Source organism: Drosophila serrata, unplaced genomic scaffold (genome assembly GCF_035046125.1).
Source record: "Drosophila serrata isolate PLE 108 unplaced genomic scaffold, ASM3504612v1 contig_276, whole genome shotgun sequence".
NCBI lineage: Eukaryota > Metazoa > Arthropoda > Insecta > Diptera > Drosophilidae > Drosophila > Drosophila serrata.
In genome coordinates, this window is record NW_028257174.1 from 7,397,183 (window position 1) to 7,424,687 (window position 27,505).

Genomic DNA, 27,505 nt, shown 5'->3' on the forward strand with positions numbered 1-27,505 from the left:
AATTATAATTAACCATTAATCCAAACGTATATCACATTCACCACACCCAAATAACAGCTGGCTAAGCTCCAGAAGAAGATATCTATAACACATTGATTTTATAATTATTACCGGTGACCTATTTCTTATAAAACATCAATCTTCTTCGGTGCTAAGCTTAGTGTTTGTATCAGTATCACAGTATCACCATCTATATCAACCTATAATGATCACTTCCCATTTCTATTGTGTTGCCTTTTGACTTAAGATTTGCTCTCGTATCGTATCGTTAATCGGTAATCGGTAAACGGTAATCGGTAATTGGTAATTGGTAATCGATATCCCATCTGAATCATCCATTGTATTGAGCCGTAGTCACTCGAATCGAATCTGAATAGCAGTTCCACACACCCACGACGACATGTTTTTTCTGTTTTCGGTTTCCATTAAATATTTTGCGTTTCCAGTTTACAGTCAGTTGACTTCCGATTTACAAATTAGCGCTATTTGCATACAATATTTATTATTATTATCAATTTATGCAGAGTACACACTAACACACACCCACTTCATTAACATAATCGTTGTCAGGCTGGCCTGTGCGTGCGAGTGTGTGTGGGTAGCACAATTAACCAGATTCAGTTGAGTCAATCAATCGAGCCAAAAAAAAGGATCCAATAAAAAAGAATATAGGAACCTTGGTTTAAAGCAGAAATATGTATTTGGTTTTATTTTGCTGGTCAATTAAATGCAATCAAAGTGACATATGTCTGTCCTTTTTGCATCGGGACATGAATGGTATATAGGGGAGACAAAAATTTAATATACATATATTATATATATTATTTATGTCCATCAAACGGCGATTATGTGTTGAGTATTTCAACAGCCATAATAAATGTAATTCACATTTTAAACGTCAGTTCCTTCTTTCATATAACTGAAACTTCCTTTAAATTTCAACCAGAAAACCAACTAAAACTATAAATTGCTAGCTTGACTTGGCTTGTATTCCATTTCGCCAATATTAGTTTCAGAATTAGGTATGGGGCAGCTGGGGGTCGTCGGCAGAGAACTGAAAAGCAACTACAATTACATTTATTAGAGTTGCCAGTTGGGAAATAATAAAAACGGGCAGCGGCTGCCACAGAAAACAAAAATAAAATAAAAGAAATAATAACAACAAATAAATGAACAGCAGCTATGGCCATAGAATTGTATAGAATTATTCGTTACACGCGAGGGAAACACAAAAAGAAAGAAAAGCAGTGTTTGCCGAGCGTTTTTATTGATTTATTTTTGTCGTTTCGCGCCCAACCACACACACACACACACACACACAGAGCCACATGCCAGGATTTTCTACGATTATTTCCCACACACACACACACACACAAGTATACACACAGAGACATAAAAAAGTCATAAACAAATTTTTGGTCGCTCAAGTTAATTTTTGTTCCATTTCTCATCTTGTCGGTCTTTATTTTTGACCTTTTTTTTTGTGTGTCTCTCCCATTGGCTTTCTTTTTAAATTGCCGCTTTCCTTGCCTTTCCTTTCCCTTCTAGTTCTTCTTCTCGTTTCGTGACAATTCCATTTCATTGCTTTCTGCTTCATTTTAAGCATTTATTGGAGCTGTCTATTTGCCTCTCTTTATTCTAAGTTTTTTCTTTCCAATTTATTTAGGGGGAGGGGAGTGGCAGGGCTAAGGGCCAGGGGTAGGTGACTGTGTCGTGCGGCACATTTGGCTGGTGGCGCCGCCAGGACGCGCAGCCTTGGCTCGCCAATGCCAGGCACGGCATTTTAAAGCTCCTTTAAGAGCGTGTGCATTTTTTTATTCATAGTGTTCCTTTTTTTTAATACTTTTTTTTTGTTAAACCAAATACGAAAACGAACGCGACTTCAATCGGTGTTGGAGAATTTGGGTGACACTGTGGGTATCAGGCGTACACCACTGCGTATACGTCATGTCGATAACATTGTTGAGCATGTTGACTGACTTAAAATATTCGCATTTTTTAAATCCATATGACAGTCACTTTTCGATATTAAAGTAGTGAACTTCAGCTGGTCACTCTACTAAAAAATGTGTTAAATATGTTAATAGATAGGGTGACTATGCAGGGTCTATTTATAATGATTTTTTATGGCTACATGTTAGCTGATCGTCGCTGCTAAAGATGCCTCCATGTCAGGTGATGGTCACTGCTGCGCAGGGCTTCATATCAGCTGATTGCCACTGCTGCACAGGGCTCCATGTCAGCTTATTGTCACTGCTTTTAGTCAAAGCTCTCTAAAGCTGCATGCCAGAAACCGATAGTCGAAGCCATACATGGTTGCAGGCAACCAGCTGAAAGCCAAAGCGGTCACACTTCGATACAAAAGTAGCGAAAAATTAGTTGGTCACACTACAATAAGTTTTATTTCGATGGAGGTATTTCGATCGCGGCACGTGGCTACATGTCATCAAGGTCTTAGAGCCACCATCTATTTTCTGCCTGACTGTGTTTATGAAGTGAGCAAACGAAACCAAACAGAGCGCGGCTTGAGCAATTAAATTAATTCATGAAAAATAAATGGGAATCGCTGCCGCCAGTGGAGCTGCACCACCCACACCCCCACCCCCAATTCACAGAGGATGACGTACGGCGGGTCAGTGGTGGCCCAATAGAAGGGGTGACAAAGCATGCTCTATTTATAATGGTTTTTTTTATGGCTGCATGTCATTCGCCGATCGTCACAGCGGCAAATAGCATCGTCACAGCGGCATATAGCTGCACGTCATCAGCTGAACGTCATTGCTGCACATGGCTCCATGTCAGCTGGTTGTCACTGCTGTACATGGCTCCATGTTAGCTGTTTTAGTCAAAGCTTTCTAAAGCTGCATGTCAGAAGCCGATAGTCAAAGCTGCACATGGTCGCAGGCAACTAGTTGAAAGTCAAAGCGGTCACACTTCGATTAAAAAGGAGTGAAAGTGAGTTGGTCAAACTACAATAAGTTGTATTCTGATGATATTTCGATCGCGGCACATGGCTACATGTCAAGATCTTGAAGCCACCATCTATTACCTGCCTGGCTGTTTATGAAGTGAGCAAACGGATAATTCCCAAGCAGAGCGTGGCTTGAGCAATTAAACGACAAGCCAGCACCGCAAGTGGAGCTGTACCACCCGCACCCCCCAGCCCAAAATTCTCAATGAACGACGTACGGCGGGTCAGTGGTGGCCCAATAGGAGGAAGGAACTAAGCAGGCTCCATATATAATGCTTTTTTATGGCTGCACGTCATCAGTCGATCGTCGCTGCAGCCCATGGTTGCAGGCTACGAGCAGAAAGTCAAAGCGGGCACACTTCGATATATATTTAGGTAAAAATGAGTTGGTCACACTACAGTAAGTTGTATATCGCTTTATTTCGTTGACGATATTTCGATCGCGGCACATGGCTACATGTCATCAAGATCTTGAAGCCACCATCTATTTCCTGCCTGGCTGTGTTTATGAAGTGAGCAAACGGATAATCCCCAAACAGAACGCAGTTTGAGCAATTAAACGACAAGCCAGCACCGCAAGTGGAGCTGCAACACCCGCACCCCCTACCCCAAAATTCACAAAGGACGACGTTGAGCGGGTCAGTGGTGGCCAAGTAGGAGTAGGGGACTCTATAATCAGTTTTATGGCTGAATGTCATCACCTCATCGTAACAGCGGCACATAGCGTCGTCACAGCGGCACATAGCTGCACGTCATCAGGTGAATGTCGCTGCTGCACATGGCTTCATGTCAGTTGACCGTCGCTGCTTAAGATGCCTCCATGTCAGCTGATTGTCACTGCTGCACATGCCTCCATGTCCTAACTGTCAGTGCTATACATGGCTCCATGTCAGCTGACCGTCGCTGCTTAAGATGCCTCCATGTCAGCTGATTGTCACTGCTGCACATGCCTCCATGTCCTAACTGTCAGTGCTATACATGGCTCCATGTCAGCTGATCGTCGCTGCTTAAGATGCCTCCATGTCAGCTGATCGTCTCTGCTTAAGATGCCTCCATGTCAGCTGATTGTCACTGCTGCGCATGCCTCCATGTCCTAACTGTCAGTGCTATACATGGCTCCATGTCAGCTGATCGTCGCTGCTTAAGATGCCTCCATGTCAGCTGATCGTCTCTGCTTAAGATGCCTCCATGTCAGCTGATTGTCACTGCTGCACATGCCTCTATGTCCTAACTGTCAGTGCTGTACATGGCTCCATGTCAGCTGATTGTCACTCTTGTAGATGGCTCCATGTCAGCTGTTTTAGTGAAAGCTCTGTAAAGCTGGCAGAAACCGATAGTCAAAGCTGCACATGGTTGCATTTCAGCAGTTATCGAAAGCTCTTGCACTAAAATTATTCAGCTTGCTGCGGTTTCTGTTCGCCTGGTACTTCAGACCCAAAAATTTACAATTTTATACTGCTTAAGATGCCTCCATGTCAGCTGATCGTCGCTGCTTGCACTAAAATTATTCAGCTTGCTGCGGTTTCTGTTCGCCTGGTACTTCAGACCCAAAAATTTAAAATTTTATACTGAATCTGACCGACTGGGTTTTGCCTACAACAACAACAAACAACTCTTTTACAACAACAATAAAAATCTTTTACAATTTTAAATTAAAAGAACAAAAACAAAATATATTAAATATGTTTATTTGAAATTTTGGAATTGTTTACATTAATTTGTTAATAAGCAGCTTATTCTACCCTTTGCCGTTCGTCCTCTTTGATGACCGCCTCAGTAACCGTCCCGTTTTCGGCATTCTTCTTGATCAGGCTTCCACTCGGCAATGAGGCCTCGCGATGAGGGCGCCTCCTTGGGCATCGGATCACAGAGCTGGGCCAGCGGCATGGCCGGCCGCATCCTATGGCGGTTGCATTCAGGCTGCGATTGCCAGCGGGCTTGTGTACGATCTCCGGTTCGTTGCTGTTGATATAAGAATGAAAATTCAATAATAACCGAACTGCTTTAAGTAGGTTATCTAGCACTTGCCCATTTATATCCAACTCCTGGGTGGACTGGGCATTGCGCAGTTATCCGGGTCCATAGAAGTGCTCCACCTCAGAGTCCTCATCGTCAACCTCGTCCGCATCGGCCTCGTCTGTGCTGAGCTGGCTGGAAACAAAAAAAAAAAACGTAAGATCAGAGGATTCTTGAAAGCCTTGACGTGTACTCACAACTTGTTCAGCGAAGCCTTCAGTGTATTCTGCCTGTTACTCTTGTGCAGGCGCTTCAGCTCCGCCTCGCGCGACTTGAGGCCCTGCAGCTCCTGCTGGATCTTCTGCTCGACGGGCAAGTAGCCTCGACGCAACGGCCTGCCCTGTGAGTCCCGCTCGGTGGTTGTCGTGGAAATGCCCGTTGGCGAGCTGCCGTTCTCTAGGAAGGCCAACGCCGTGCGTGTGTTCAGCTTGAGGGTGTTGCGGTTGGTGTTGTTGTTGCTGCTGACTTCCATTCTGATTGCTACCTGAGCTGCTGATGTTGCCCAATGGCGAGACGCCCTTGGTAGAGGCACCACCGAAGGCAAACTGACGCTTCTGGGGCAGGTCGCTGCTCCTGGCTGCTGTTGCTGCTTGGACTGGAGGTTGTTGTTGCTGTCCGAGGAGGCAGAGATGACCGAGTCATCAGAATACGGGTTATCGAGGCTCTTCTCCTTGGCGCTGTTCACGCTAGAGGCCAGCGAGTGTGTGTTGGATAGCTCATCTTCTTGATCAGGCTTTCCCACTGAGCAATGAGGTCTCGTGATGAGGGCGCCTCCTTGGGCATCAGATCACAGAGCTGGGCCAGCGACATGGCCGGACGCATCCCATTAATGCTGCCATTGCTGGCTCCATTGGCTATGTAGGCGGCTGCATTCAGGCTGCAATTGACAGCGGGCTTGTGTACGATCTCCGGTTCGTTGCTGTTGATATAAGAATGAAAATTCAATGAGAATCGAACTCCTTTAAGTAGGTTATCTAGCACTTGCCCATTTATATCCAACTCCTGGGTGGACTGGGCATTGCGCAGTTTTTCGGGGCCATAGCAGTGCTCCACCTCAGATTCCTAATCGTCAACCTCGTCCGCATCGGCCTCGCCTATGCTGAGCTGGCTGGAAACGAAAAAACGTATGATAAGAGGGATTCTTGAAAGCCTTGATGTGTACTCACAACTTGTTCAGCGAAGCCTTCAGTGTATTCTGCCTGTTACTCTTGTGCAGGCGCTTCAGCTCCGCCTCGCGCGACTTGAGGCTCTGCAGCTCCTGCTGGATCTTCTGCTCGACGCAATGGCTTGCCCTCTGCTGGTGATAGGGTGACTGTGGTACTGCCCGATGGCGAGTTGCCGTTCTCCAGGAAGGCCAACGCCGTGCGTGTGATCAGCTTGAGGGTGTTGCTGTTGGTGTTGTTGTTGCTGTGACTTCCATTTTGATTGCTCCCTGAGCTGCTGATGTTGCCCAAGGGCACCACCGAAGGCAAACTGACGCTTCTGGTGCAGGTCGCTGCTCCTGGCGGGTGACCACGGTCAGCATAAGCGGCGGCTGCTGCACTGCCGCCGGCCGGGCTGTGACCAGCACCCCCTAGTCTTGATCCAGCTCATCCTGATCCTGTGGCTGCTCCTGAGTGCATTCACCATAACCCAAAACGTAGGATGTCAAAGCTGCAAATGGTTCCATGCCAGCAATCGATAGTTAAAGCTGCGTATCGTTGTATGTCAGCAATCGATAGTCAATGCTGTACATCGTCACTGATCGTCGCTGTTGCACATGGCTGCAGGCAACCAGCTGAAAGTCAAAGCAGTCACACTTCCTTGTATAAGTAGGGAAACATGGGTTGACCACACTGCAAAAAGCCGGTGATAATGCATATGGTCTCACCTTTTTTAAAAGTAGTAATGGCCGCCTTAACCGTTCCATTCGCGGCATTCTTCTTGATCAGGCTTTCCCACTGGGCAATGAGGTCCCGCAACCAGGGCACCTCCTTGGGCATCAGATCACAGAGCTGGGCCAGCGACATGGCCGGACGCATCCCATTAATGCTGCCATTGCTGGCTCCATTGGCTATGTAGGCGGCTGCATTCAGGCTGCAATTGACAGCGGGCTTGTGTACGATCTCCGGTTCGTTGCTGTTGATATAAGAATGAAAATTCAATGAGAATCGAACTCCTTTAAGTAGGTTATCTAGCACTTGCCCATTTATATCCAACTCCTGGGTGGACTGGGCATTGCGCAGTTTTTCGGGGCCATAGCAGTGCTCCACCTCAGATTCCTAATCGTCAACCTCGTCCGCATCGGCCTCGCCTATGCTGAGCTGGCTGGAAACGAAAAAACGTATGATAAGAGGGATTCTTGAAAGCCTTGATGTGTACTCACAACTTGTTCAGCGAAGCCTTCAGTGTATTCTGCCTGTTACTCTTGTGCAGGCGCTTCAGCTCCGCCTCGCGCGACTTGAGGCTCTGCAGCTCCTGCTGGATCTTCTGCTCGACGCAATGGCTTGCCCTCTGCTGGTGATAGGGTGACTGTGGTACTGCCCGATGGCGAGTTACCGTTCTCCAGGAAGGCCAACGCCGTGCGTGTGATCACCTTGAGGGTGTTGCTGTTGGTGTTGTTGTTGCTGCTGACTTCCATTTTGATTGCTCACTGAGCTGCTGATGTTGCCCAAGGGCACCACCGAAGGCAAACTGACGCTTCTGGTGCAGGTCGCTGCTCCTGGCGGGTGACCACGGTCAGCATAAGCGGCGGCTGCTGCACTGCCGCCGGCCGGGCTGTGACCAGCACCCCCTAGTCTTGATCCAGCTCATCCTGATCCTGTGGCTGCTCCTGAGTGCATTCACCATAACCCAAAACGTAGGATGTCAAAGCTGCACATGGTTCCATGCCAGCAATCGATAGTTTAAGCTGCGTATCGTTGTATGTCAGCAATCGATAGTCAATGCTGTACATCGTCACTGATCGTCGCTGTTGCACATGGCTGCAGGCAACCAGCTGAAAGTCAAAGCAGTCACACTTCCTTGTATAAGTAGGGAAACATGGGTTGACCACACTGCAAAAAGCCGGTGATAATGGATATGGTCTCACCTTTTTTAAAAGTAGTAATGGCCGCCTTAACCGTTCCATTCGCGGCATTCTTCTTGATCAGGCTTTCCCACTGGGCAATGAGGTCCCGCAATGAGGGCGCCTCCTTGGGCGTCAGATCAGAGCTGGGCCAGCGACATGGCCGGACGCATCCCATTATGCTGCCTCCATTGGCTATGTAGGCGGCTGCATTCAGGCTGCAATTGACAGCGGGCTTGTGTACGATCTCCGGTTCGTTGCTGTTAATATAAGAATGAAAATTCAATGAGAATCGAACTCCTTTAAGTAGGTTATCTAGCACTTGCCCATTTATATCCAACTCCTGGGTGGACTCGGCATTGCGCAGTTTTCCGGGTCCATAGGAGTGCTCCATCTCAAGAGTCCTCATCGTCAACCTCGTCCGCATCGGCCTCGTCTGTGCTGAGCTGGCTGGAAACAAAAAAAAACGTAAGATCAGAGGATTCTTGAAAGCCTTGACGTGTACTCACAACTTGTTCAGCGAAGCCTTCAGTGTATTCTGCCTGTTACTCTTGTGCAGGCGCTTCAGCTCCGCCTCGCGCGACTTGAGGCTCTGCAGCTCCTGCTGGATCTTCTGCTCGACGCAATGGCTTGCCCTCTGCTGGTGATAGGGTGACTGTGGTACTGCCCGATGGCGAGTTGCCGTTCTCCAGTAAGGCCAACGCCGTGCGTGTGATCAGCTTGAGGGTGTTGCTGTTGGTGTTGTTGTTGCTGTTGGTGTTGTTGTTGCTGCTGACTTCCATTTTGATTGCTCACTGAGCTGCTGATGTTGCCCAAGGGCACCACCGAAGGCAAACTGACGCTTCTGGTGCAGGTCGCTGCTCCTGGCGGGTGACCACGGTCAGCATAAGCGGCGGCTGCTGCACTGCCGCCGCCCGGGCTGTGACCAGCACCCCCTAGTCTTGATCCAGCTCATCCTGATCCTGTGGCTGCTCCTGAGTGCATTCACCATAACCCAAAACGTAGGATGTCAAAGCTGCAAATGGTTCCATGCCAGCAATCGATAGTTAAAGCTGCGTATCGTTGTATGTCAGCAATCGATAGTCAATGCTGTACATCGTCACTGATCGTCGCTGTTGCACATGGCTGCAGGCAACCAGCTGAAAGTCAAAGCAGTCACACTTCCTTGTATAAGTAGGGAAACATGGGTTGACCACACTGCAAAAAGCCGGTGATAATGGATATGGTCTCACCTTTTTTAAAAGTAGTAATGGCCGCCTTAACCGTTCCATTCGCGGCATTCTTCTTGATCAGGCTTTCCCACTGGGCAATGAGGTCCCGCAATGAGGGCGCCTCCTTGGGCGTCAGATCAGAGCTGGGCCAGCGACATGGCCGGACGCATCCCATTATGCTGCCTCCATTGGCTATGTAGGCGGCTGCATTCAGGCTGCAATTGACAGCGGGCTTGTGTACGATCTCCGGTTCGTTGCTGTTAATATAAGAATGAAAATTCAATGAGAATCGAACTTCTTTAAGTAGGTTATCTAGCACTTGCCCATTTATATCCAACTCCTGGGTGGACTGGGCATTGAGCAGTTTTCCGGGTCCATAGAAGTGCTCCACCTCAAGAGTCCTCATCGTCAACCTCGTCCGCATCGGCCTCGTCTGTGCTGAGCTGGCTGGAAACAAAAAAAAAAAAACGTAAGATCAGAGGATTCTTGAAAGCCTTGACGTGTACTCACAACTTGTTCAGCGAAGCCTTCAGTGTATTCTGCCTGTTACTCTTGTGCAGGCGCTTCAGCTCCGCCTCGCGCGACTTGAGGCTCTGCAGCTCCTGCTGGATCTTCTGCTCGACGCAATGGCTTGCCCTCTGCTGGTGATAGGGTGACTGTGGTACTGCCCGATGGCGAGTTACCGTTCTCCAGGAAGGCCAACGCCGTGCGTGTGATCACCTTGAGGGTGTTGCTGTTGGTGTTGTTGTTGCTGCTGACTTCCATTTTGATTGCTCACTGAGCTGCTGATGTTGCCCAAGGGCACCACCGAAGGCAAACTGACGCTTCTGGTGCAGGTCGCTGCTCCTGGCGGGTGACCACGGTCAGCATAAGCGGCGGCTGCTGCACTGCCGCCGGCCGGGCTGTGACCAGCACCCCCTAGTCTTGATCCAGCTCATCCTGATCCTGTGGCTGCTCCTGAGTGCATTCACCATAATCCAAAACGTAGGATGTCAAAGCTGCACATGGTTCCATGCCAGCAATCGATAGTTTAAGCTGCGTATCGTTGTATGTCAGCAATCGATAGTCAATGCTGTACATCGTCACTGATCGTCGCTGTTGCACATGGCTGCAGGCAACCAGCTGAAAGTCAAAGCAGTCACACTTCCTTGTATAAGTAGGGAAACATGGGTTGACCACACTGCAAAAAGCCGGTGATAATGGATATGGTCTCACCTTTTTTAAAAGTAGTAATGGCCGCCTTAACCGTTCCATTCGCGGCATTCTTCTTGATCAGGCTTTCCCACTGGGCAATGAGGTCCCGCAATGAGGGCGCCTCCTTGGGCGTCAGATCAGAGCTGGGCCAGCGACATGGCCGGACGCATCCCATTATGCTGCCTCCATTGGCTATGTAGGCGGCTGCATTCAGGCTGCAATTGACAGCGGGCTTGTGTACGATCTCCGGTTCGTTGCTGTTAATATAAGAATGAAAATTCAATGAGAATCGAACTCCTTTAAGTAGGTTATCTAGCACTTGCCCATTTATATCCAACTCCTGGGTGGACTCGGCATTGCGCAGTTTTCCGGGTCCATAGGAGTGCTCCATCTCAAGAGTCCTCATCGTCAACCTCGTCCGCATCGGCCTCGTCTGTGCTGAGCTGGCTGGAAACAAAAAAAAAAAACGTAAGATCAGAGGATTCTTGAAAGCCTTGACGTGTACTCACAACTTGTTCAGCGAAGCCTTCAGTGTATTCTGCCTGTTACTCTTGTGCAGGCGCTTCAGCTCCGCCTCGCGCGACTTGAGGCTCTGCAGCTCCTGCTGGATCTTCTGCTCGACGCAATGGCTTGCCCTCTGCTGGTGATAGGGTGACTGTGGTACTGCCCGATGGCGAGTTGCCGTTCTCCAGGAAGGCCAACGCCGTGCGTGTGATCAGCTTGAGGGTGTTGCTGTTGGTGTTGTTGTTGCTGCTGACTTCCATTTTGATTGCTCACTGAGCTGCTGATGTTGCCCAAGGGCACCACCGAAGGCAAACTGACGCTTCTGGTGCAGGTCGCTGCTCCTGGCGGGTGACCACGGTCAGCATAAGCGGCGGCTGCTGCACTGCCGCCGGCCGGGCTGTGACCAGCACCCCCTAGTCTTGATCCAGCTCATCCTGATCCTGTGGCTGCTCCTGAGTGCATTCACCATAACCCAAAACATAGGATGTCAAAGCTGCAAATGGTTCCATGCCAGCAATCGATAGTTAAAGCTGCGTATCGTTGTATGTCAGCAATCGATAGTCAATGCTGTACATCGTCACTGATCGTCGCTGTTGCACATGGCCAGCGACATGGCCGGACGCATCCCATTATGCTGCCTCCATTGGCTATGTACGCGGCTGCATTCAGGCTGCAATTGACAGCGGGCTTGTGTACGATCTCCGGTTCGTTGCTGTTAATATAAGAATGAAAATTCAATGAGAATCGAACTCCTTTAAGTAGGTTATCTAGCACTTGCCCATTTATATCCAACTCCTGGGTGGACTCGGCATTGCGCAGTTTTCCGGGTCCATAGGAGTGCTCCATCTCAAGAGTCCTCATCGTCAACCTCGTCCGCATCGGCCTCGTCTGTGCTGAGCTGGCTGGAAACAAAAAAAAACGTAAGATCAGAGGATTCTTGAATGCCTTGACGTGTACTCACAACTTGTTCAGCGAAGCCTTCAGTGTATTCTGCCTGTTACTCTTGTGCAGGCGCTTCAGCTCCGCCTCGCGCGACTTGAGGCTCTGCAGCTCCTGCTGGATCTTCTGCTCGACGCAATGGCTTGCCCTCTGCTGGTGATAGGGTGACTGTGGTACTGCCCGATGGCGAGTTGCCGTTCTCCAGGAAGGCCAACGCCGTGCGTGTGATCAGCTTGAGGGTGTTGCTGTTGGTGTTGTTGTTGCTGCTGACTTCCATTTTGATTGCTCACTGAGCTGCTGATGTTGCCCAAGGGCACCACCGAAGGCAAACTGACGCTTCTGGTGCAGGTCGCTGCTCCTGGCGGGTGACCACGGTCAGCATAAGTGGCGGCTGCTGCACTGCCGCCGGCCGGGCTGTGACCAGCACCCCCTAGTCTTGATCCAGCTCATCCTGATCCTGTGGCTGCTCCTGAGTGCATTCACCATAACCCAAAACGTAGGATGTCAAAGCTGCAAATGGTTCCATGCCAGCAATCGATAGTTAAAGCTGCGTATCGTTGTATGTCAGCAATCGATAGTCAATGCTGTACATCGTCACTGATCGTCGCTGTTGCACATGGCTGCAGGCAACCAGCTGAAAGTCAAAGCAGTCACACTTCCTTGTATAAGTAGGGAAACATGGGTTGACCACACTGCAAAAAGCCGGTGATAATGCATATGGTCTCACCTTTTTTAAAAGTAGTAATGGCCGCCTTAACCGTTCCATTCGCGGCATTCTTGATCAGGCTTTCCCACTGGGCAATGAGGTCCCGCAATGAGGGCGCCTCCTTGGGCGTCAGATCAGAGCTGGGCCAGAGACATGGCCGGACGCATCCCATTATGCTGCCTCCATTGGCTATGTAGGCGGCTGCATTCAGGCTGCAATTGACAGCGGGCTTGTGTACGATCTCCGGTTCGTTGCTGTTAATATAAGAATGAAAATTCAATGAGAATCGAACTCCTTTAAGTAGGTTATCTAGCACTTGCCCATTTATATCCAACTCCTTGGTGGACTGGGCATTGCGCAGTTTTTCGGGGCCATAGCAGTGCTCCACCTCAGATTCCTAATCGTCAACCTCGTCCGCATCGGCCTCGCCTATGCTGAGCTGGCTGGAAACGAAAAAACGTATGATTGCCCATTTATATCCAACTCCTGGGTGGACTCGGCATTGCGCAGTTTTCCGGGTCCATAGGAGTGCTCCATCTCAAGAGTCCTCATCGTCAACCTCGTCCGCATCGGCCTCGTCTGTGCTGAGCTGGCTGGAAACAAAAAAAAAAAACGTAAGATCAGAGGATTCTTGAAAGCCTTGACGTGTACTCACAACTTGTTCAGCGAAGCCTTCAGTGTATTCTGCCTGTTACTCTTGTGCAGGCGCTTCAGCTCCGCCTCGCGCGACTTGAGGCTCTGCAGCTCCTGCTGGATCTTCTGCTCGACGCAATGGCTTGCCCTCTGCTGGTGATAGGGTGACTGTGGTACTGCCCGATGGCGAGTTGCCGTTCTCCAGGAAGGCCAACGCCGTGCGTGTGATCAGCTTGAGGGTGTTGCTGTTGGTGTTGTTGTTGCTGCTGACTTCCATTTTGATTGCTCACTGAGCTGCTGATGTTGCCCAAGGGCACCACCGAAGGCAAACTGACGCTTCTGGTGCAGGTCGCTGCTCCTGGCGGGTGACCACGGTCAGCATAAGCGGCGGCTGCTGCACTGCCGCCGGCCGGGCTGTGACCAGCACCCCCTAGTCTTGATCCAGCTCATCCTGATCCTGTGGCTGCTCCTGAGTGCATTCACCATAACCCAAAACGTAGGATGTCAAAGCTGCACATGGTTCCATGCCAGCAATCGATAGTTTAAGCTGCGTATCGTTGTATGTCAGCAATCGATAGTCAATGCTGTACATCGTCACTGATCGTCGCTGTTGCACATGGCTGCAGGCAACCAGCTGAAAGTCAAAGCAGTCACACTTCCTTGTATAAGTAGGGAAACATGGGTTGACCACACTGCAAAAAGCCGGTGATAATGCATATGGTCTCACCTTATTTAAAAGTAGTAATGGCCGCCTTAACCGTTCCATTCGCGGCATTCTTGATCAGGCTTTCCCACTGGGCAATGAGGTCCCGCAATGAGGGCGCCTCCTTGGGCGTCAGATCAGAGCTGGGCCAGCGACATGGCCGGACGCATCCCATTATGCTGCCTCCATTGGCTATGTAGGCGGCTGCATTCAGGCTGCAATTGACAGCGGGCTTGTGTACGATCTCCGGTTCGTTGCTGTTAATATAAGAATGAAAATTCAATGAGAATCGAACTCCTTTAAGTAGGTTATCTAGCACTTGCCCATTTATATCCAACTCCTTGGTGGACTGGGCATTGCGCAGTTTTTCGGGGCCATAGCAGTGCTCCACCTCAGATTCCTAATCGTCAACCTCGTCCGCATCGGCCTCGCCTATGCTGAGCTGGCTGGAAACGAAAAAACGTATGATAAGAGGGATTCTTGAAAGCCTTGATGTGTACTCACAACTTGTTCAGCGAAGCCTTCAGTGTATTCTGCCTGTTACTCTTGTGCAGGCGCTTCAGCTCCGCCTCGCGCGACTTGAGGCTCTGCAGCTCCTGCTGGATCTTCTGCTCGACGCAATGGCTTGCCCTCTGCTGGTGATAGGGTGACTGTGGTACTGCCCGATGGCGAGTTGCCGTTCTCCAGGAAGGCCAACGCCGTGCGTGTGATCAGCTTGAGGGTGTTGCTGTTGGTGTTGTTGTTGCTGCTGACTTCCATTTTGATTGCTCACTGAGCTGCTGATGTTGCCCAAGGGCACCACCGAAGGCAAACTGACGCTTCTGGTGCAGGTCGCTGCTCCTGGCGGGTGACCACGGTCAGCATAAGCGGCGGCTGCTGCACTGCCGCCGGCCGGGCTGTGACCAGCACCCCCTAGTCTTGATCCAGCTCATCCTGATCCTGTGGCTGCTCCTGAGTGCATTCACCATAACCCAAAACGTAGGATGTCAAAGCTGCACATGGTTCCATGCCAGCAATCGATAGTTTAAGCTGCGTATCGTTGTATGTCAGCAATCGATAGTCAATGCTGTACATCGTCACTGATCGTCGCTGTTGCACATGGCTGCAGGCAACCAGCTGAAAGTCAAAGCAGTCACACTTCCTTGTATAAGTAGGGAAACATGGGTTGACCACACTGCAAAAAGCCGGTGATAATGGATATGGTCTCACCTTTTTTAAAAGTAGTAATGGCCGCCTTAACCGTTCCATTCGCGGCATTCTTCTTGATCAGGCTTTCCCACTGGGCAATGAGGTCTCGCAATGAGGGCGCCTCCTTGGGCGTCAGATCAGAGAGCTGGGCCAGCGACATGGCCGGACGCATCCCATTATGCTGCCTCCATTGGCTATGTACGCGGCTGCATTCAGGCTGCAATTGACAGCGGGCTTGTGTACGATCTCCGGTTCGTTGCTGTTGATATAAGAATGAAAATTCAATGAGAATCGAACTCCTTTAAGTAGGTTATCTAGCACTTGCCCATTTATATCCAACTCCTGGGTGGACTGGGCATTGCGCAGTTTTCCGGGTCCATAGGAGTGCTCCATCTCAAGAGTCCTCATCGTCAACCTCGTCCGCATCGGCCTCGTCTGTGCTGAGCTGGCTGGAAACAAAAAAAAAAAAACGTAAGATCAGAGGATTCTTGAAAGCCTTGACGTGTACTCACAACTTGTTCAGCGAAGCCTTCAGTGTATTCTGCCTGTTACTCTTGTGCAGGCGCTTCAGCTCCGCCTCGCGCGACTTGAGGCTCTGCAGCTCCTGCTGGATCTTCTGCTCGACGCAATGGCTTGCCCTCTGCTGGTGATAGGGTGACTGTGGTACTGCCCGATGGCGAGTTGCCGTTCTCCAGGAAGGCCAACGCCGTGCGTGTGATCAGCTTGAGGGTGTTGCTGTTGGTGTTGTTGTTGCTGCTGACTTCCATTTTGATTGCTCACTGAGCTGCTGATGTTGCCCAAGGGCACCACCGAAGGCAAACTGACGCTTCTGGTGCAGGTCGCTGCTCCTGGCGGGTGACCACGGTCAGCATAAGCGGCGGCTGCTGCACTGCCGCCGCCCGGGCTGTGACCAGCACCCCCTAGTCTTGATCCAGCTCATCCTGATCCTGTGGCTGCTCCTGAGTGCATTCACCATAACCCAAAACGTAGGATGTCAAAGCTGCACATGGTTCCATGCCAGCAATCGATAGTTTAAGCTGCGTATCGTTGTATGTCAGCAATCGATAGTCAATGCTGTACATCGTCACTGATCGTCGCTGTTGCACATGGCTGCAGGCAACCAGCTGAAAGTCAAAGCAGTCACACTTCCTTGTATAAGTAGGGAAACATGGGTTGACCACACTGCAAAAAGCCGGTGATAATGCATATGGTCTCACCTTTTTTAAAAGTAGTAATGGCCGCCTTAACCGTTCCATTCGCGGCATTCTTGATCAGGCTTTCCCACTGGGCAATGAGGTCCCGCAATGAGGGCGCCTCCTTGGGCGTCAGATCAGAGCTGGGCCAGCGACATGGCCGGACGCATCCCATTATGCTGCCTCCATTGGCTATGTAGGCGGCTGCATTCAGGCTGCAATTGACAGCGGGCTTGTGTACGATCTCCGGTTCGTTGCTGTTAATATAAGAATGAAAATTCAATGAGAATCGAACTCCTTTAAGTAGGTTATCTAGCACTTGCCCATTTATATCCAACTCCTTGGTGGACTGGGCATTGCGCAGTTTTTCGGGGCCATAGCAGTGCTCCACCTCAGATTCCTAATCGTCAACCTCGTCCGCATCGGCCTCGCCTATGCTGAGCTGGCTGGAAACGAAAAAACGTATGATAAGAGGGATTCTTGAAAGCCTTGATGTGTACTCACAACTTGTTCAGCGAAGCCTTCAGTGTATTCTGCCTGTTACTCTTGTGCAGGCGCTTCAGCTCCGCCTCGCGCGACTTGAGGCTCTGCAGCTCCTGCTGGATCTTCTGCTCGACGCAATGGCTTGCCCTGTGCTGGTGATAGGGTGACTGTGGTACTGCCCGATGGCGAGTTGCCGTTCTCCAGGAAGGCCAACGCCGTGCGTGTGATCAGCTTGAGGGTGTTGCTGTTGGTGTTGTTGTTGCTGCTGACTTCCATTTTGATTGCTCACTGAGCTGCTGATGTTGCCCAAGGGCACCACCGAAGGCAAACTGACGCTTCTGGTGCAGGTCGCTGCTCCTGGCGGGTGACCACGGTCAGCATAAGCGGCGGCTGCTGCACTGCCGCCGGCCGGGCTGTGACCAGCACCCCCTAGTCTTGATCCAGCTCATCCTGATCCTGTGGCTGCTCCTGAGTGCATTCACCATAACCCAAAACGTAGGATGTCAAAGCTGCAAATGGTTCCATGCCAGCAATCGATAGTTAAAGCTGCGTATCGTTGTATGTCAGCAATCGATAGTCAATGCTGTACATCGTCACTGATCGTCGCTGTTGCACATGGCTGCAGGCAACCAGCTGAAAGTCAAAGCAGTCACACTTCCTTGTATAAGTAGGGAAACATGGGTTGACCACACTGCAAAAAGCCGGTGATAATGGATATGGTCTCACCTTTTTTAAAAGTAGTAATGGCCGCCTTAACCGTTCCATTCGCGGCATTCTTCTTGATCAGGCTTTCCCACTGGGCAATGAGGTCTCGCAATGAGGGCGCCTCCTTGGGCGTCAGATCAGAGAGCTGGGCCAGCGACATGGCCGGACGCATCCCATTATGCTGCCTCCATTGGCTATGTACGCGGCTGCATTCAGGCTGCAATTGACAGCGGGCTTGTGTACGATCTCCGGTTCGTTGCTGTTGATATAAGAATGAAAATTCAATGAGAATCGAACTCCTTTAAGTAGGTTATCTAGCACTTGCCCATTTATATCCAACTCCTGGGTGGACTCGGCATTGCGCAGTTTTCCGGGTCCATAGGAGTGCTCCATCTCAAGAGTCCTCATCGTCAACCTCGTCCGCATCGGCCTCGTCTGTGCTGAGCTGGCTGGAAACAAAAAAAAAAAAACGTAAGATCAGAGGATTCTTGAAAGCCTTGACGTGTACTCACAACTTGTTCAGCGAAGCCTTCAGTGTATTCTGCCTGTTACTCTTGTGCAGGCGCTTCAGCTCCGCCTCGCGCGACTTGAGGCTCTGCAGCTCCTGCTGGATCTTCTGCTCGACGCAATGGCTTGCCCTCTGCTGGTGATAGGGTGACTGTGGTACTGCCCGATGGCGAGTTGCCGTTCTCCAGGAAGGCCAACGCCGTGCGTGTGATCAGCTTGAGGGTGTTGCTGTTGGTGTTGTTGTTGCTGCTGACTTCCATTTTGATTGCTCACTGAGCTGCTGATGTTGCCCAAGGGCACCACCGAAGGCAAACTGACGCTTCTGGTGCAGGTCGCTGCTCCTGGCGGGTGACCACGGTCAGCATAAGCGGCGGCTGCTGCACTGCCGCCGGCCGGGCTGTGACCAGCACCCCCTAGTCTTGATCCAGCTCATCCTGATCCTGTGGCTGCTCCTGAGTGCATTCACCATAACCCAAAACATAGGATGTCAAAGCTGCAAATGGTTCCATGCCAGCAATCGATAGTTAAAGCTGCGTATCGTTGTATGTCAGCAATCGATAGTCAATGCTGTACATCGTCACTGATCGTCGCTGTTGCACATGGCCAGCGACATGGCCGGACGCATCCCATTATGCTGCCTCCATTGGCTATGTACGCGGCTGCATTCAGGCTGCAATTGACAGCGGGCTTGTGTACGATCTCCGGTTCGTTGCTGTTAATATAAGAATGAAAATTCAATGAGAATCGAACTCCTTTAAGTAGGTTATCTAGCACTTGCCCATTTATATCCAACTCCTGGGTGGACTCGGCATTGCGCAGTTTTCCGGGTCCATAGGAGTGCTCCATCTCAAGAGTCCTCATCGTCAACCTCGTCCGCATCGGCCTCGTCTGTGCTGAGCTGGCTGGAAACAAAAAAAAACGTAAGATCAGAGGATTCTTGAATGCCTTGACGTGTACTCACAACTTGTTCAGCGAAGCCTTCAGTGTATTCTGCCTGTTACTCTTGTGCAGGCGCTTCAGCTCCGCCTCGCGCGACTTGAGGCTCTGCAGCTCCTGCTGGATCTTCTGCTCGACGCAATGGCTTGCCCTCTGCTGGTGATAGGGTGACTGTGGTACTGCCCGATGGCGAGTTGCCGTTCTCCAGGAAGGCCAACGCCGTGCGTGTGATCAGCTTGAGGGTGTTGCTGTTGGTGTTGTTGTTGCTGCTGACTTCCATTTTGATTGCTCACTGAGCTGCTGATGTTGCCCAAGGGCACCACCGAAGGCAAACTGACGCTTCTGGTGCAGGTCGCTGCTCCTGGCGGGTGACCACGGTCAGCATAAGCGGCGGCTGCTGCACTGCCGCCGGCCGGGCTGTGACCAGCACCCCCTAGTCTTGATCCAGCTCATCCTGATCCTGTGGCTGCTCCTGAGTGCATTCACCATAACCCAAAACGTAGGATGTCAAAGCTGCACATGGTTCCATGCCAGCAATCGATAGTTTAAGCTGCGTATCGTTGTATGTCAGCAATCGATAGTCAATGCTGTACATCGTCACTGATCGTCGCTGTTGCACATGGCTGCAGGCAACCAGCTGAAAGTCAAAGCAGTCACACTTCCTTGTATAAGTAGGGAAACATGGGTTGACCACACTGCAAAAAGCCGGTGATAATGCATATGGTCTCACCTTTTTTAAAAGTAGTAATGGCCGCCTTAACCGTTCCATTCGCGGCATTCTTGATCAGGCTTTCCCACTGGGCAATGAGGTCCCGCAATGAGGGCGCCTCCTTGGGCGTCAGATCAGAGCTGGGCCAGCGACATGGCCGGACGCATCCCATTATGCTGCCTCCATTGGCTATGTAGGCGGCTGCATTCAGGCTGCAATTGACAGCGGGCTTGTGTACGATCTCCGGTTCGTTGCTGTTAATATAAGAATGAAAATTCAATGAGAATCGAACTCCTTTAAGTAGGTTATCTAGCACTTGCCCATTTATATCCAACTCCTTGGTGGACTGGGCATTGCGCAGTTTTTCGGGGCCATAGCAGTGCTCCACCTCAGATTCCTAATCGTCAACCTCGTCCGCATCGGCCTCGCCTATGCTGAGCTGGCTGGAAACGAAAAAACGTATGATAAGAGGGATTCTTGAAAGCCTTGATGTGTACTCACAACTTGTTCAGCGAAGCCTTCAGTGTATTCTGCCTGTTACTCTTGTGCAGGCGCTTCAGCTCCGCCTCGCGCGACTTGAGGCTCTGCAGCTCCTGCTGGATCTTCTGCTCGACGCAATGGCTTGCCCTCTGCTGGTGATAGGGTGACTGTGGTACTGCCCGATGGCGAGTTGCCGTTCTCCAGGAAGGCCAACGCCGTGCGTGTGATCAGCTTGAGGGTGTTGCTGTTGGTGTTGTTGTTGCTGCTGACTTCCATTTTGATTGCTCACTGAGCTGCTGATGTTGCCCAAGGGCACCACCGAAGGCAAACTGACGCTTCTGGTGCAGGTCGCTGCTCCTGGCGGGTGACCACGGTCAGCATAAGCGGCGGCTGCTGCACTGCCGCCGGCCGGGCTGTGACCAGCACCCCCTAGTCTTGATCCAGCTCATCCTGATCCTGTGGCTGCTCCTGAGTGCATTCACCATAACCCAAAACGTAGGATGTCAAAGCTGCACATGGTTCCATGCCAGCAATCGATAGTTTAAGCTGCGTATCGTTGTATGTCAGCAATCGATAGTCAATGCTGTACATCGTCACTGATCGTCGCTGTTGCACATGGCTGCAGGCAACCAGCTGAAAGTCAAAGCAGTCACACTTCCTTGTATAAGTAGGGAAACATGGGTTGACCACACTGCAAAAAGCCGGTGATAATGGATATGGTCTCACCTTTTTTAAAAGTAGTAATGGCCGCCTTAACCGTTCCATTCGCGGCATTCTTCTTGATCAGGCTTTCCCACTGGGCAATGAGGTCTCGCAATGAGGGCGCCTCCTTGGGCGTCAGATCAGAGAGCTGGGCCAGCGACATGGCCGGACGCATCCCATTATGCTGCCTCCATTGGCTATGTACGCGGCTGCATTCAGGCTGCAATTGACAGCGGGCTTGTGTACGATCTCCGGTTCGTTGCTGTTGATATAAGAATGAAAATTCAATGAGAATCGAACTCCTTTAAGTAGGTTATCTAGCACTTGCCCATTTATATCCAACTCCTGGGTGGACTGGGCATTGCGCAGTTTTCCGGGTCCATAGGAGTGCTCCATCTCAAGAGTCCTCATCGTCAACCTCGTCCGCATCGGCCTCGTCTGTGCTGAGCTGGCTGGAAACAAAAAAAAAAAACGTAAGATCAGAGGATTCTTGAAAGCCTTGACGTGTACTCACAACTTGTTCAGCGAAGCCTTCAGTGTATTCTGCCTGTTACTCTTGTGCAGGCGCTTCAGCTCCGCCTCGCGCGACTTGAGGCTCTGCAGCTCCTGCTGGATCTTCTGCTCGACGCAATGGCTTGCCCTCTGCTGGTGATAGGGTGACTGTGGTACTGCCCGATGGCGAGTTGCCGTTCTCCAGGAAGGCCAACGCCGTGCGTGTGATCAGCTTGAGGGTGTTGCTGTTGGTGTTGTTGTTGCTGCTGACTTCCATTTTGATTGCTCACTGAGCTGCTGATGTTGCCCAAGGGCACCACCGAAGGCAAACTGACGCTTCTGGTGCAGGTCGCTGCTCCTGGCGGGTGACCACGGTCAGCATAAGCGGCGGCTGCTGCACTGCCGCCGCCCGGGCTGTGACCAGCACCCCCTAGTCTTGATCCAGCTCATCCTGATCCTGTGGCTGCTCCTGAGTGCATTCACCATAACCCAAAACGTAGGATGTCAAAGCTGCACATGGTTCCATGCCAGCAATCGATAGTTTAAGCTGCGTATCGTTGTATGTCAGCAATCGATAGTCAATGCTGTACATCGTCACTGATCGTCGCTGTTGCACATGGCTGCAGGCAACCAGCTGAAAGTCAAAGCAGTCACACTTCCTTGTATAAGTAGGGAAACATGGGTTGACCACACTGCAAAAAGCCGGTGATAATGGATATGGTCTCACCTTTTTTAAAAGTAGTAATGGCCGCCTTAACCGTTCCATTCGCGGCATTCTTGATCAGGCTTTCCCACTGGGCAATGAGGTCCCGCAATGAGGGCGCCTCCTTGGGCGTCAGATCAGAGCTGGGCCAGCGACATGGCCGGACGCATCCCATTATGCTGCCTCCATTGGCTATGTAGGCGGCTGCATTCAGGCTGCAATTGACAGCGGGCTTGTGTACGATCTCCGGTTCGTTGCTGTTAATATAAGAATGAAAATTCAATGAGAATCGAACTCCTTTAAGTAGGTTATCTAGCACTTGCCCATTTATATCCAACTCCTTGGTGGACTGGGCATTGCGCAGTTTTTCGGGGCCATAGCAGTGCTCCACCTCAGATTCCTAATCGTCAACCTCGTCCGCATCGGCCTCGCCTATGCTGAGCTGGCTGGAAACGAAAAAACGTATGATAAGAGGGATTCTTGAAAGCCTTGATGTGTACTCACAACTTGTTCAGCGAAGCCTTCAGTGTATTCTGCCTGTTACTCTTGTGCAGGCGCTTCAGCTCCGCCTCGCGCGACTTGAGGCTCTGCAGCTCCTGCTGGATCTTCTGCTCGACGCAATGGCTTGCCCTGTGCTGGTGATAGGGTGACTGTGGTACTGCCCGATGGCGAGTTGCCGTTCTCCAGGAAGGCCAACGCCGTGCGTGTGATCAGCTTGAGGGTGTTGCTGTTGGTGTTGTTGTTGCTGCTGACTTCCATTTTGATTGCTCACTGAGCTGCTGATGTTGCCCAAGGGCACCACCGAAGGCAAACTGACGCTTCTGGTGCAGGTCGCTGCTCCTGGCGGGTGACCACGGTCAGCATAAGCGGCGGCTGCTGCACTGCCGCCGGCCGGGCTGTGACCAGCACCCCCTAGTCTTGATCCAGCTCATCCTGATCCTGTGGCTGCTCCTGAGTGCATTCACCATAACCCAAAACGTAGGATGTCAAAGCTGCAAATGGTTCCATGCCAGCAATCGATAGTTAAAGCTGCGTATCGTTGTATGTCAGCAATCGATAGTCAATGCTGTACATCGTCACTGATCGTCGCTGTTGCACATGGCTGCAGGCAACCAGCTGAAAGTCAAAGCAGTCACACTTCCTTGTATAAGTAGGGAAACATGGGTTGACCACACTGCAAAAAGCCGGTGATAATGGATATGGTCTCACCTTTTTTAAAAGTAGTAATGGCCGCCTTAACCGTTCCATTCGCGGCATTCTTCTTGATCAGGCTTTCCCACTGGGCAATGAGGTCTCGCAATGAGGGCGCCTCCTTGGGCGTCAGATCAGAGAGCTGGGCCAGCGACATGGCCGGACGCATCCCATTATGCTGCCTCCATTGGCTATGTACGCGGCTGCATTCAGGCTGCAATTGACAGCGGGCTTGTGTACGATCTCCGGTTCGTTGCTGTTGATATAAGAATGAAAATTCAATGAGAATCGAACTCCTTTAAGTAGGTTATCTAGCACTTGCCCATTTATATCCAACTCCTGGGTGGACTCGGCATTGCGCAGTTTTCCGGGTCCATAGGAGTGCTCCATCTCAAGAGTCCTCATCGTCAACCTCGTCCGCATCGGCCTCGTCTGTGCTGAGCTGGCTGGAAACAAAAAAAAAAAACGTAAGATCAGAGGATTCTTGAAAGCCTTGACGTGTACTCACAACTTGTTCAGCGAAGCCTTCAGTGTATTCTGCCTGTTACTCTTGTGCAGGCGCTTCAGCTCCGCCTCGCGCGACTTGAGGCTCTGCAGCTCCTGCTGGATCTTCTGCTCGACGCAATGGCTTGCCCTCTGCTGGTGATAGGGTGACTGTGGTACTGCCCGATGGCGAGTTGCCGTTCTCCAGGAAGGCCAACGCCGTGCGTGTGATCAGCTTGAGGGTGTTGCTGTTGGTGTTGTTGTTGCTGCTGACTTCCATTTTGATTGCTCACTGAGCTGCTGATGTTGCCCAAGGGCACCACCGAAGGCAAACTGACGCTTCTGGTGCAGGTCGCTGCTCCTGGCGGGTGACCACGGTCAGCATAAGCGGCGGCTGCTGCACTGCCGCCGGCCGGGCTGTGACCAGCACCCCCTAGTCTTGATCCAGCTCATCCTGATCCTGTGGCTGCTCCTGAGTGCATTCACCATAACCCAAAACATAGGATGTCAAAGCTGCAAATGGTTCCATGCCAGCAATCGATAGTTAAAGCTGCGTATCGTTGTATGTCAGCAATCGATAGTCAATGCTGTACATCGTCACTGATCGTCGCTGTTGCACATGGCCAGCGACATGGCCGGACGCATCCCATTATGCTGCCTCCATTGGCTATGTACGCGGCTGCATTCAGGCTGCAATTGACAGCGGGCTTGTGTACGATCTCCGGTTCGTTGCTGTTAATATAAGAATGAAAATTCAATGAGAATCGAACTCCTTTAAGTAGGTTATCTAGCACTTGCCCATTTATATCCAACTCCTGGGTGGACTCGGCATTGCGCAGTTTTCCGGGTCCATAGGAGTGCTCCATCTCAAGAGTCCTCATCGTCAACCTCGTCCGCATCGGCCTCGTCTGTGCTGAGCTGGCTGGAAACAAAAAAAAACGTAAGATCAGAGGATTCTTGAATGCCTTGACGTGTACTCACAACTTGTTCAGCGAAGCCTTCAGTGTATTCTGCCTGTTACTCTTGTGCAGGCGCTTCAGCTCCGCCTCGCGCGACTTGAGGCTCTGCAGCTCCTGCTGGATCTTCTGCTCGACGCAATGGCTTGCCCTCTGCTGGTGATAGGGTGACTGTGGTACTGCCCGATGGCGAGTTGCCGTTCTCCAGGAAGGCCAACGCCGTGCGTGTGATCAGCTTGAGGGTGTTGCTGTTGGTGTTGTTGTTGCTGCTGACTTCCATTTTGATTGCTCACTGAGCTGCTGATGTTGCCCAAGGGCACCACCGAAGGCAAACTGACGCTTCTGGTGCAGGTCGCTGCTCCTGGCGGGTGACCACGGTCAGCATAAGCGGCGGCTGCTGCACTGCCGCCGGCCGGGCTGTGACCAGCACCCCCTAGTCTTGATCCAGCTCATCCTGATCCTGTGGCTGCTCCTGAGTGCATTCACCATAACCCAAAACGTAGGATGTCAAAGCTGCAAATGGTTCCATGCCAGCAATCGATAGTTAAAGCTGCGTATCGTTGTATGTCAGCAATCGATAGTCAATGCTGTACATCGTCACTGATCGTCGCTGTTGCACATGGCTGCAGGCAACCAGCTGAAAGTCAAAGCAGTCACACTTCCTTGTATAAGTAGGGAAACATGGGTTGACCACACTGCAAAAAGCCGGTGATAATGGATATGGTCTCACCTTTTTTAAAAGTAGTAATGGCCGCCTTAACCGTTCCATTCGCGGCATTCTTGATCAGGCTTTCCCACTGGGCAATGAGGTCCCGCAATGAGGGCGCCTCCTTGGGCGTCAGATCAGAGCTGGGCCAGCGACATGGCCGGACGCATCCCATTATGCTGCCTCCATTGGCTATGTAGGCGGCTGCATTCAGGCTGCAATTGACAGCGGGCTTGTGTACGATCTCCGGTTCGTTGCTGTTAATATAAGAATGAAAATTCAATGAGAATCGAACTCCTTTAAGTAGGTTATCTAGCACTTGCCCATTTACATCCAACTCCTGGGTGGACTCGGCATTGCGCAGTTTTCCGGGTCCATAGGAGTGCTCCATCTCAAGAGTCCTCATCGTCAACCTCGTCCGCATCGGCCTCGTCTGTGCTGAGCTGGCTGGAAACAAAAAAAAAAAAACGTAAGATCAGAGGATTCTTGAAAGCCTTGACGTGTACTCACAACTTGTTCAGCGAAGCCTTCAGTGTATTCTGCCTGTTACTCTTGTGCAGGCGCTTCAGCTCCGCCTCGCGCGACTTGAGGCTCTGCAGCTCCTGCTGGATCTTCTGCTCGACGCAATGGCTTGCCCTCTGCTGGTGATAGGGTGACTGTGGTACTGCCCGATGGCGAGTTGCCGTTCTCCAGGAAGGCCAACGCCGTGCGTGTGATCAGCTTGAGGGTGTTGCTGTTGGTGTTGTTGTTGCTGCTGACTTCCATTTTGATTGCTCACTGAGCTGCTGATGTTGCCCAAGGGCACCACCGAAGGCAAACTGACGCTTCTGGTGCAGGTCGCTGCTCCTGGCGGGTGACCACGGTCAGCATAAGCGGCGGCTGCTGCACTGCCGCCGGCCGGGCTGTGACCAGCACCCCCTAGTCTTGATCCAGCTCATCCTGATCCTGTGGCTGCTCCTGAGTGCATTCACCATAACCCAAAACGTAGGATGTCAAAGCTGCAAATGGTTCCATGCCAGCAATCGATAGTTAAAGCTGCGTATCGTTGTATGTCAGCAATCGATAGTCAATGCTGTACATCGTCACTGATCGTCGCTGTTGCACATGGCCAGCGACATGGCCGGACGCATCCCATTATGCTGCCTCCATTGGCTATGTACGCGGCTGCATTCAGGCTGCAATTGACAGCGGGCTTGTGTACGATCTCCGGTTCGTTGCTGTTAATATAAGAATGAAAATTCAATGAGAATCGAACTCCTTTAAGTAGGTTATCTAGCACTTGCCCATTTATATCCAACTCCTGGGTGGACTCGGCATTGCGCAGTTTTCCGGGTCCATAGGAGTGCTCCATCTCAAGAGTCCTCATCGTCAACCTCGTCCGCATCGGCCTCGTCTGTGCTGAGCTGGCTGGAAACAAAAAAAAACGTAAGATCAGAGGATTCTTGAATGCCTTGACGTGTACTCACAACTTGTTCAGCGAAGCCTTCAGTGTATTCTGCCTGTTACTCTTGTGCAGGCGCTTCAGCTCCGCCTCGCGCGACTTGAGGCTCTGCAGCTCCTGCTGGATCTTCTGCTCGACGCAATGGCTTGCCCTCTGCTGGTGATAGGGTGACTGTGGTACTGCCCGATGGCGAGTTGCCGTTCTCCAGGAAGGCCAACGCCGTGCGTGTGATCAGCTTGAGGGTGTTGCTGTTGGTGTTGTTGTTGCTGCTGACTTCCATTTTGATTGCTCACTGAGCTGCTGATGTTGCCCAAGGGCACCACCGAAGGCAAACTGACGCTTCTGGTGCAGGTCGCTGCTCCTGGCGGGTGACCACGGTCAGCATAAGCGGCGGCTGCTGCACTGCCGCCGGCCGGGCTGTGACCAGCACCCCCTAGTCTTGATCCAGCTCATCCTGATCCTGTGGCTGCTCCTGAGTGCATTCACCATAACCCAAAACGTAGGATGTCAAAGCTGCAAATGGTTCCATGCCAGCAATCGATAGTTAAAGCTGCGTATCGTTGTATGTCAGCAATCGATAGTCAATGCTGTACATCGTCACTGATCGTCGCTGTTGCACATGGCTGCAGGCAACCAGCTGAAAGTCAAAGCAGTCACACTTCCTTGTATAAGTAGGGAAACATGGGTTGACCACACTGCAAAAAGCC

General features: G+C 51.1%; 1 protein-coding gene and 1 long non-coding RNA gene across 51 annotated transcripts in view; one reads left to right on the plus strand and one right to left on the minus strand.

Annotated features, from left to right (window-relative positions):
* para (sodium voltage-gated channel paralytic) overlaps positions 1 to 27,505 on the plus strand; it is a 116,042-nt gene that overhangs the window by 23,735 nt on the left and 64,802 nt on the right. The gene's annotated exons all lie outside the window — the stretch shown is intronic.
* Positions 4,644 to 7,617, minus strand: LOC147643287 (uncharacterized). The gene is made up of 2 exons (XR_015272380.1): positions 5,000 to 7,617; positions 4,644 to 4,933 (listed from the first exon to the last, which is right to left on the minus strand). It is a non-coding gene; the product is annotated as an uncharacterized LOC147643287 (long non-coding RNA).